Source organism: Limulus polyphemus, unplaced genomic scaffold (genome assembly GCF_000517525.1).
Source record: "Limulus polyphemus unplaced genomic scaffold, Limulus_polyphemus-2.1.2 Scaffold892, whole genome shotgun sequence".
In the NCBI taxonomy this organism is placed as follows: Eukaryota; Metazoa; Arthropoda; class Merostomata; order Xiphosura; family Limulidae; genus Limulus; species Limulus polyphemus.
In genome coordinates, this window is record NW_013666502.1 from 330,623 (window position 1) to 342,180 (window position 11,558).

Here is an 11,558-nt window from a genome sequence, read left to right on the forward strand (position 1 = left end):
TCCCTCTAGTCTTACACTGCTAAATTAGGGACGGCTAGCGCAGATAGCCCTCGTGTAGCTTTGCGCGAAATTCAGAACAAACAAACATATAGTACATTATGTCTAATTAGTGATAACTTAAAGTTTTTTACGTAAGATAAACTAATTCACAAAAGAATTACGTTCGATACACTCGTACTGGTTAAAAACATTTGAAATTTTAGAAATAAATACTTGTGTAATATATTATCAGATTATTGTCTTTACACGTGTTTTGTCCCTTTACAAATAACCCCAAACATTGCTTTAATACAGTTATTGGACTGCATTTATTCTTTTTTTTTTGTAATAGCGATGACTGTGATTCTAATACAAACGTAATTCAGTTTTGGATGGATTACAGTTAATATCTTCTGCAGGATTATGCAACTATATCTTATTGTGTAACCATGTTACTTATGTTCTAACTGAGCAAATATGGCCTTTTCTTCTATCGCGTTTGAACAGATGTCTTTGCTTGATACTAACTGTACCGTGTATAGAATAAAGACTGAGTTTAGCTTTATTCAAAATATTTTATTAGTTACTATGAATAAACAAGTTTTATTCTATTATGTGTGTGTAATAAATGCAGGGTACACGTGAAAGTTCCTTTTACATTATATTTCCAAGTAAATTAGGTGATCATATGTATACGTGTGTGCTACTTATACGTCACTTGTTTGCGCCATTAAGGTAAACTTAACAGGAATGTAAACAAAACACTCCTGGGACAATGAAGAACTTATTATTTCTACTTCAGAAAATATACAATGTTAGCTTAAGATTAAATGTATTTATTTGTTGTAGTTACGTGTTTGACTACGAATTCCACGGAAAGATGCATAAAGAAGGTGGAGAACAGCAAGGCTTCCCGCATGATGTTGATACAACGAAGATGAATAATTGATGGAGCTGATCGATAAAATGTTGTTTTCCGTTACGGATTATTGTACGAAGGAACTCTGGTTCGAGGCTAGACATGTGCTCTGGCGGCGAGCAAGTTCTGACGAGGTAGCTGTGGCGCCTCACCAATGGTATAGCTAACGAAAAGGTTAAAAGCAAACCAATCCAGGTTTGGTGTTGATGTAAACTATCTGAGAAATCATGTTGATCTTCACGCTATCCCTCATACTAACCGGTAAGTTCTTAATTTAACAGAATTTATTTCTGAATAAGCAGCTTCCTATCTTTAGTTTTTTAGTGGTTTAATATCACCTGCACGGTTTAGCCCTAATAATAATATTAACTAACCTACTACTTGTATTTGTAAATTGAAGACTGAAACATTGTCACCTACGAAAGGACAACATTTACGTAAAATTAAAGTGAAAACAAGAAAATAAAAGAGGCGATAAAGAATGTTAGTGCAAAAACGAACTTATAATGCAAGATTGTAAAGTTCCATTAATGTTAGTGATATACATAAAAACTTTGAAGCCTATAACTTGTAAGTATAACTATAAGGAATATTTATAAAAGCAAGGAAACAAACACCTACTTAGTTAAACTTAATACAACTTGTATTAAAACTAAGTGGCTGTTTGTTTCCTTGCTTTTATAAGTATTCCTTATAGGCATAGAAAACTTATTACAAGTTATGATCCTGTCAGTAACCCTCGATTTTACTGCCGAGGAGAGGTCAAATAATCAAACTACTTAGTTGAAATTAAATCTGTATCAGTAATCATTTCCTTTGGAAAGTGTCAAATAATTTGTATTTTTTTATTGACTCGTCGTAGTACAATAGACAGATATATTGTACAAATAGACGTGTTCATACTATCAATCATGGGTAAATAAACAGTTAGATAGATAGATATTTTTCTACTCACTTTGTTTTTGTGGTTTAATAATTTTTTAACGTAACCCAATCACATTTATTAAGAATATTTGTTTTTCCTTTGTAAATTTATCATGCTGATTTAGATCTTATTGGAGTACGTTCATTAGTATTTCAAAAAATGGCTTTTCATCAGTAACTTTTGACCTGTAAATGTCTAAATTAAGTAAAATAATACTAATATATCAACTTTCCAAGTTTTATTTGTTCGTGTATAATGATGGACAACATAATTAAAATTTAATTTTTTCAACAGTTTCAAAATTCTGTAGATTCATGATACTTTTATGTAATTCCTGAGTAAATCATTGTTAGATACTCTGGAGTTCATTCACACACTTCCATAAATATATTTTTAAATGTTGCATGCAAATAAACAATAAATGTTTTATTTTAAAATTAATAGTTTGTTTATCTTACGTGTACATTAATTAAACTTCCAACGTACACATATAATAATTGTGATATCAGTATAAGAAGAAGATGGCGTGTTGTTTCTATCTATATAACACCTTTTGTGTTTAAATTGTTTTTCTTTTTAAAGTATTATTAATTCTGGGGTAGTATTTCCTATTTCTAAGTTTTGTTGTTCGTAAACTTCTTTTATTTCTGTTCCACTAATTTCTAAAATTGAATGATTTAAATAATACTTTTCTTGTGCTTGGATAAACACCAAAACACTATCATGCAACAAATATATTAAGAAATTTATTCAGTGATTTTTGTTTATAGTTCATGCTTTTCTTTATTTATAAACTTGAAGATATTTTGAATATAACGAAAGTAAGAATTATAAGACACTCTTAAATAATAGTAATATCTCTATTTTAATAAATATACAATTAAAATTACTTTCCATTTTAAGTGAGATATTAGAAAAGTATATAGTACATTAATTTAAAATTTCTTTCAAAACGTTCCTGTTCCACCTACTCAAAATCGTTACCTCAGGTAACCATGATTTGCTAACATTTCATTCATGTAGATGCTAACTGCATTAATTCACTACTTTGTTCATTAGTTTGGAAAATAAAGCAGTTAATGGGTTCTGATTAATGGATTCTGCTGTTTATTTTCTATTAAAAATCAAGTAAATGTTTTTGGAGTGTTTCATTTTTGCTCCTACGAGTTAATAAAGCAATTAATGGGTTCTGATTAATGGATTCTGCTGTTTATTTTCTATTAAAAATCAAGTAAATGTTTTTTGGAGTGTTTCCATTTTTGCTCCTACGAGTTAATAATACACAATTTGTTTTTATTATATTTTTATAAAAGTACAGGTCCGTCTCACAAATCAGCAAGCAGCGACGACCACTGGTGTTTACACTTTCTTATGAGCGACATCTGTTTAGTTTTAAACAAGTTTAAAACAAAATTATTTTCTACAACTGATAAAAAGTCTCAATTAGACATTAAAAAGGCAATGTATACGTAACGTGCATTTTTGTAAAGTTCGTTGTTATTCGAACTGTTATGACAAATTGAACCACAAGTTTATATAATTTGTTTTTACACGGTATTCTGAAATCATGTGGCCTATAGATCTAATTTGATTACTCTGTGCGTTCTTAAGTATATACATATGAAGTTGTTTTAATATTATAGATTATTTGGATGTGTTGTTAAAATATAGGGTCTATAAATACAACTTTTTTCTTTTAAATAAATCTGTGTCAACATTGGAATCTCAAAATATTAAACGTATTTAAAACGCAATATTGAAAGAGCTGGGGATTTAGCTGAAATAATGATAATAACCTTGCTAAGATTAAACAGTGCAATATACATCATATTGTGAGAAATTTTGATATTTTTTATTTTACGATTTGAAACACTAGATGGAGCTAAATGTCAGTGCTGTTATATGTAACTCGTGCTTAGTTATAGAATCATTCTCGCTTCTCCTTCTCCCTCCCTTGATATCGATCGGAATATATTGCCTTTGGGGATTATTCATCTATTTCAAAGACTGGGTTCTATCTATTATACATATAACTGTGGAAATATGACAAGAAAATAAAGAGCACAAACACGAGGCAGTTTTGAAACTTTCAAAAGGCTATAACGATAATAATAGGAATAGCAAGTAAGCAAAAGGCGTTTATAGAGTCTTTATGTCCTTTAAACTCGCTGTTTGGTAACCAAAATTAACTTAAGTGTGCGAATAATATTATGGCGTTGCGCCAAATTTATTGGTCGGTATTATACAGTGGACTAACTGTTTGACGATAATATTATAGATTTCTTTTCACCAAAGGTGCAATTGGAAATATAATCTGTGACGTAGAGGCCTTGAATATTCTTTGATTAGTCGCAACCTTTGCTGTGGACTAAAGTTTCGTCTATTCAAGGCTTACTAGCACAGTTTAGATCAGTAAAGAAACCTGCAATATATTCATCAAACAATTGGTTTACTGTATAATACTAAATAATGAATTTGGGGCAGGGCCACGATATTCTTCACATACCTAAATCAATATAGATTACTAAACTATGAGTTAAAGGAACTTAAAAACACCATACATATTATATGAACACCACCATTATTCGAGGCATTAATGTATTTCTTTAGGTTGCTGACCAAATCCCTGCTGATGAGCTTTGAATAGGCGAAACTGCAGTCCAGAGCAGAGGGTACGGCGAATCAAATATATCAAACCTTTACGTCACATATTATATTTTCAATTTTACTTTTGCTGAAAGGAAAAGAAGTCTGTAATATGAAATCCAAACATTTGGAAATATTGAACAATGTAGTGACAATGTCGGTAACAAGACCCATTTATCAGTGGTTCGTCATAACTACCCTTCCGAACCGTTGGATTTCACAAAAATAAACAAAACAACGACAACAAAAAGACAGAATATTCTAACGTTGTACTTGCGCGTTTGGGATTCACGACAGTTTAAGGAGGCTGGTCCATGGTATCGGAAAGTATTGCTATATGCACCATTCATTAACGGAGACAAACAGTAACACGGTTAAGTAATTTTCTTGGCGGTTCGGCAATATATTAATAACAAAAATGTTGTTACAGGGTGGATAACGCTTTGTAACTCACTGTGTTAACTACGAGAAGTTTGGTATACAGAGTGTGCTTGAAAGTCCAGCATAGATAGTTAAATAGAGAAATAAGGGGAGTTACTGTAGCATGTGGTTTCCGAGAAAAATAATTGTATTGGCAAACACTTAAAAAAATGAAACATTATTGTGTATACGCGTTTTAGAGGTGAACTTGATAAAACAGTTCCATGTTATGTAATGTTAAAGTTCGAACTAGTTTCGAGCACTTTGTCTTAAAGGTGAAAAGAAAGTGAAACGTGGTTTAAAAAAACCCTTTAGAAATGCGGACACAATACTAATTTGTATTATCGGTTACAACATTGTAAAAAAAAACAACAACAAAAAACAGATGGTTATGGCAGATACTCTTCTTATCCTTTTTTAATAGGGATAAAAGGATAACAGTAAACATGTGATATTGCCTTTACACTGTATGTCGTCATTCAAAAAATCATTTGTACAGAAAGTAGAAGACTTGACAAGTGTTACTGATCCAGTAGACAGCCCGATAACACCATCGTGACTTCAGCAAGTAATTCATGTAACACGTAGAAGCCTCAGGAAACGTTGCTGATTCGTTAGACACGCCCCAATGTTATGTTTCTATTTTAAAAAAAGTTACAAATTCTATCTTATTGATTTTTTATCGTAATACATAAATGTGATTTTAGAAATAAATTTCTCAGAATTTGTTGTTGTTCTTTCTTTCAACAACAGCGTAAAGCATTCTTTCCTGTAAAAATGGTTATCAATACAAGGAAAACACATTTACAGGTAGAAGAATTTCACGTGGAAAGATCTTGGAATTTGTTGCGCCATCTTCCGTTCTTTCTAAGAAACAAAGTAACACTCTCTTGGGAGATAATGAAATTACCATTGCTTTGAAACTCAATAAAAACAAGAATGTCAAAAAGGCTGTTCGTTCATCGTCGTGGCATGATTTGCATGATAATATACGCAATAACTTACCATCATTTCCAGTTGGTTATAAGTAAGTGAATCAGTCGCTTAACATATAAATATAATCACATATTACATGTACATATATTCATGATGTTAGGAAAATACGTAGGTTCAAAAAAATCGATTTCAGACAAAAAATACAAAAACCCTATAACTCGAATGTTTTCAAAAGATAGACCTCTCTTCATCAGGGGCAAACTGGTGAAGAAAGGCCCACCTAACGAAAACGCTTGGTTTATAGGGTTTTTGTCTTATATGTATTATAGAAAATATATTATAAGTTTTAAATGAAAATATCTTGAAATCTTGAATCCCCCCTAAAAAATCACACTTTAATATAGTTTGCAACGTTTGTCTTAAACAGTAGAGCAGCTGTTTAAACTTTTAAACAAGGTGAACAACAACGTCTTCAAACACAAAGGAACAAGTAACAGACTCTGATTTTTAAATCATTGGATGGAAAGATTTTTATCCAATAGAATGAAGAAATTTTAATTCAGTTAAAAGTAACAGTGACGTCAGTGTTGTTTTTTCTTATAGTAATGAATGTATAGTACGATACAAAGTATTACTGTAGCGCAGATAGAGGGCTTTTTATTTTTTATTTTCCAAGGAAACAGACAAATCGATCGAAAAACTGATAAGTTCATCCTTTTATTGGTTTAATTTATGTTTCTTTAGAGACAAGGGAATCGATCAGTCGCACGAACTGTTGTTTTCCTAAAGTAAAAAACAACAACTATTTTCTCTTTGCTTCGATGAGACAAGTGGATTGCTTGTCTAATTAATTTTTTAGCAGTGACAGATAGCTAAAAGAATGTTATTTTTTATCCGAAATGCTGAAAAATGCACAGTTAAACTTTGTTATATTTCTCTCTCTCTCTCTTTAAATTTTAATGGAGAAAGTTTTTATCTAAAATGAAATTTCTTTACTTCTATTAACTTACAAATATTTCAGTTTGGAGGTTATGTCTTATCACATGTGTATATTTGTACATCACATGTTATAAAGATTAAGAATTATTCAGTAAACATTTTTGATTTGCACAGTTGCCTGGTTTTTCTCAAAACCTACTATAGTTCGTTTCCATGGTTAACAAAAAGAGACAAACATGTATAGAATACATCAAAACATACAACTCGATATTTACTGAGCTCGTTCTTAAAATTTCTTGCATATGAAACCCTTTATATAAATCAGTGGGAGCGTTGTGAATAGAGCTTACTTAAAAAAAGTTGTAACTTGCATTTCCAGTCAATATTTATAAGGAAATGTGTGCCTTTTTTTCGTTTATTGTTATAATTGCAAGAATAATTCGGTATTAAACTAACATACTGTAAGTATACAGATAGTATATGTACTATTTTAGAAATCATTTACAGTGAGTGCTAAATATATTGAACATTTTTAAAGCACTACCTGGAAAATGTCAAACTTTTCGCAGTTTTCACTTATAATCATAGTATTAGATTTACTTTGAAAACTACTTAGTCACATCAAGTTAAAAACCCAAACGTCTTCTCTGTTGTTTCAATGTAAATGTGCGCTTTAGGGTCTGAAGACTATAAAGAAAAAGTATTTGCGTGAAGAGTTACCAACTTAACATTTTAAACACTTTTGTAGCTTTTTCTACCATATTCTCTGTTGGTTTGATTTTGGTTTTTGAAGTGATTCAAGCACAAATATATCTATGTGTACCTGTCATTCGAACCTTCATATTTGTTCCACTGGTCCTTTTAGCTAAGAGAAGAGGGAGCTGAGCTTGAACCCAACTTGTTGTTTTAGTTAGAACTTTATATTAAATTAGATATATTATTTACAAAGCTAATTAGTGTTTTTTTTTTCTTCAGATCTTTGATCAAAAATTATTGATAAATCGTGAATAATGCCCGCTGAAGATTCTCAACTTTTGCTAACCTAATTTGAAATTGGAAATTTTAACTTGAACGGCATCTTTTGCGATACATGGGATAAGCACCCAGATCAGAAATCATTAGAACTCAGGTATACACTCCCTAATTTTGAATTACTGACCAGAGAGAGAGAGGACAACTAGTCAACAGCACTCACTACCTTCACGTAGGATTTGTCACACCCTTTGAATCGAAACACTGGATGGATTGTCGCTTTTATAATGCGTCCACACCGCTGAAACTGTGCAGCGTGTTCAGTGGAATAACAACACGAACCTTGGATTTTTCTAACTGCAGCCCGGCACGTAAACTACTAGACCATACCCAATCGACCGTCCTAATAAGTTCACAATTTGAAAACACACAGTAACAGCAGCTTTTAATGCCTGCGCTCGTACATCAGGCAATACAACTAAAGCGATAATATTTATGCTTACATGTTTGTTGTGTGGGATGTTTCCCAATGAGTCACGTATTATTCGAGTTACAACAAAACCACCGATGATTATTTCTTGAAGACTGTTTTCTGCTAGGTAGTTTTTTTCCCAGCCAGAACCTTGTTTTTGAAAAGCCAATGTAGTACATTCTAGCTTAGGAATGCCAACAGCATTAATGTCAGTTTGTCATTAGTTATTTTACTACTCTTCCCTATACAAATTAAGTTCTAAAAACTGCTTTTTTTTTACTTCAAACTTAGGGTGAAAGTTATATTAGACGTAACCAATGTGTCTTAATTGTGTATTCATGAACCTTAACGAATTACATTTTAACTCATATAAACATTATAATTACACAGGCCTGCGATGGTTTTAATGTCTTGAAATGTTTACATGTTGTACATACAGTAATTCCTGTACACTGAACCCGAAAATTACATACATTTTTCTCCATCACGTACATATTTTTTTATAAAATGTCATACGTACTTTTACATAAGTGAATCATTGTCATTGAAATCGGGTTATGCTTGAAATGTTGACAACCACTGGGTATAGATTTTTCTAGACCAATCGCGTCGTGAGAGTTTTATCGATCATTCTAGAACCCAAACATAATAATAAAAAAAAATGTTCATTGTGGTAAACGAAATTATAATTTTATCTAAGTATGAGTTTTTTCTTCTTTCCGATTTGTAAAAAATCCTTACGTGATAGCTAAATTATGGAAAATCCGTTAATAAAACCAAAACAACTTTTATGAAGTTTAAATTCCCAGGCCTGTGTTATTTAATAGCATAAAATATATAAAAACATAATGATGACATAAAATCATACATGCGGAGTCCACAAGAGATTTGGTAGAATTTGTATCGATTTTTTAATAGAAAAAGCTGTGCTTAAAGCAATGAACATTTCAGAAACAATGTTCAAAAGATATTAAATAAATAAATAAAATATGTACAAAGTAGAATCTTTTACAACTTGACTTAATGACCAGAAAAAAAAACAACAACAAAAAACTCGTAGAAGTATTGTCAGTGTTTTATGGAGACCCAAATCATATTAACTCTGGAATTTTGCTTTAGAAACATACAGATTGGTCATATATGTTATATATTTCTGCGTAATTATACAGAGCATTATAGTAAATATTGGATTTTGGCTCATAAAACCGAACATCATTTGAAACTGATTATATCAGAAATAATGATAACTTTAAATGTTGTACTGAGCGTTTAATATCGACACTAATAGTTCAGTAGTTGAAGTGTCGTTTCCGGTCTAGAGAAGGATTCTAAATAGCATGTTTGTTTGTCTACGTCACCCACGGTCTGGTGTAAGTTCTTTTGTAGCATTTGTAAACAGTTCTCTATTTTTTGTTTTGTTTTTTCGAAGAGTGAAATTAATTTGATATTATTCCTGAATCACACTTTACTAGTTCTTATGAAGCTGAAATGATTTACTGTTGTTGTTTCAGTGGTCTTCAGTTTTTTATCTTTTCCCTGACAGTTATCATCTTAAAAACATAGTTTTTCAATGTGCCATTTAAAAAGTCCTCATGCAAAAAAAACGAGAGATTTTTTATGGCATTTCTAAATGTCTTCATAAAATAAGAGTTAAAATAATGAAAATAATCTATCTTTTTTTTTAACAGTCCTCACAACGGCCCAGACATCTGTCCGTCCAGGATTACGGCACTCCCACTTTTACCGCATCCGTTCTCAGTCCCTAAAAAACGAAAAGTCGAGAGATGAAACGGTAAGATAAGTTAACTTTCGGAGAATAAATGCTGTCAAAATACAAGTCCGATTTTAATACACATGAGGATAAATTAATTTAAAAATTAACAGCAATAACTAATGCATAGCCATTTTACGTAGTTTCACTTTATAAAAAAAAATCTGAATAAAGCTTCATATAAGACAAATTATCCAGAGTTATTCCACTGAATTCCGTAGAGACATCTATAAAAATGGTTTTACCTTCTATTTCTACGCACTACGTAACCTTTCAGACTCGTGCTAATAATGTATTATCTAGTAACGTAGGTCTTCTATAGAGCTTTAAAAATACCTGAAAATTCTGTTTTTACTGATGGGATGACCAGGTGGTGTGGATGACAAATTCATTTTGTGAGTTGACCCGATTCGATACGTTTATAGTCTTTGATTATCTCGGTCTTATCCGGAATGATATTGCCTCGTATAAATCCGTTCGACCGTCTTTTTTGTTGTGTAAATATCCATTGATCGAGTTGTATTTGTTTGTACTGTGTTTGTTTGTAAATAAGCACAAAGCTACACAATGGGCTATCTATGCTCTGCCCACCACGGGTATGGAAACCCGGTTTCTAGCGTTGTAAGTCCGCAGACATACCGCTGTGCCACTGGGGGCGTTTGTACTGTGTGAAGTTCAGAAAGGAAACTGCTCCTTATTTCATTAAAAAACCTGTGTTCATCCTCATTCTTAGATTCCGTAATACAATATGTTCCAATTAAATAATAAATTTTTAACTACAAACAATCTAGTAATATGAAAAGGAAACGCAGAGAAAGCAAAGAAGAGAATACTTATACAAAATGTATCCTTCCGAGCAGGAAAGAAGTATTAATAATTAAAAAAGAAAATCAACATATATACATATATAAATACATAAAAAGTGAAAGCATGTAATGTATTTGATAACACTAGCTGACACTTGTATCGTAATATTTTAATTTTTATTTAGCTAAGTGAAGAAAATAACTAAGTAAATCATAAATTTAACAGATAATTTTTGAAACAAACCTTAAACTTAATTTTTCTTATATTATTTGTATTTCAGATTTTTACCCCTACGTAAGTTATTGATTGTTTGTTTGTTTTTGAATTTCGCGCAAAGCTACACGAGAGCTATCTGCGCTAGCCGTCCCTAATTTAGCAGTGTAAGACTAGAGGGAAGGCAGCTAGTCATCACCATCCACATTATAATGCCCCCACGGCTGAAAGGGCGAACATGTTTGGTGGGACAGGGATTTGAACCCTCGACCCTAAGATTGCGAGTCAAGCGCCATAACCACCTGGCCATGCTGGGCCTAAGTAATATGTGAAAAACAGTTAAAAGCGAATCATTAATACAACCATAACATAAACGCACTAAACGTTCCGTTTCTCAATGTAATGTGAATGAGCAGGTACAATACTGTTTTAATCCGTATTGACCAGGTAAATGCCATACTGTGCCCCACCCATCCGATGGCTCAGCGGTAAGTTGGAGAACTTATAATGCTAAAAATTGGGTTTCAACACCCGCGGTGGGCAGAGCATATAAAGTAAT

The 11,558-nt window shown here is 31.9% G+C and overlaps 1 protein-coding gene across 3 annotated transcripts in view; it reads left to right on the forward strand.

Moving 5' to 3' along the window:
• Positions 1–11,558, forward strand: part of LOC106461073 (lamin-B receptor-like) — a 62,541-nt gene that overhangs the window by 42,317 nt on the left and 8,666 nt on the right. Inside the window, exons 7-8 of one of the 3 annotated variants that reach the window (XR_002610912.1) lie at positions 829–1,159; positions 9,897–10,000. The gene's annotated coding sequence lies outside the window, so the exon portion shown is untranslated. Of the gene's footprint in view, positions 1–828; positions 1,160–3,141; positions 3,605–5,313; positions 5,464–9,896; positions 10,001–11,558 lie in introns of those variants that run through there. The other 2 variants (XR_002610914.1, XR_002610913.1) reach the window with 2 other exon arrangements.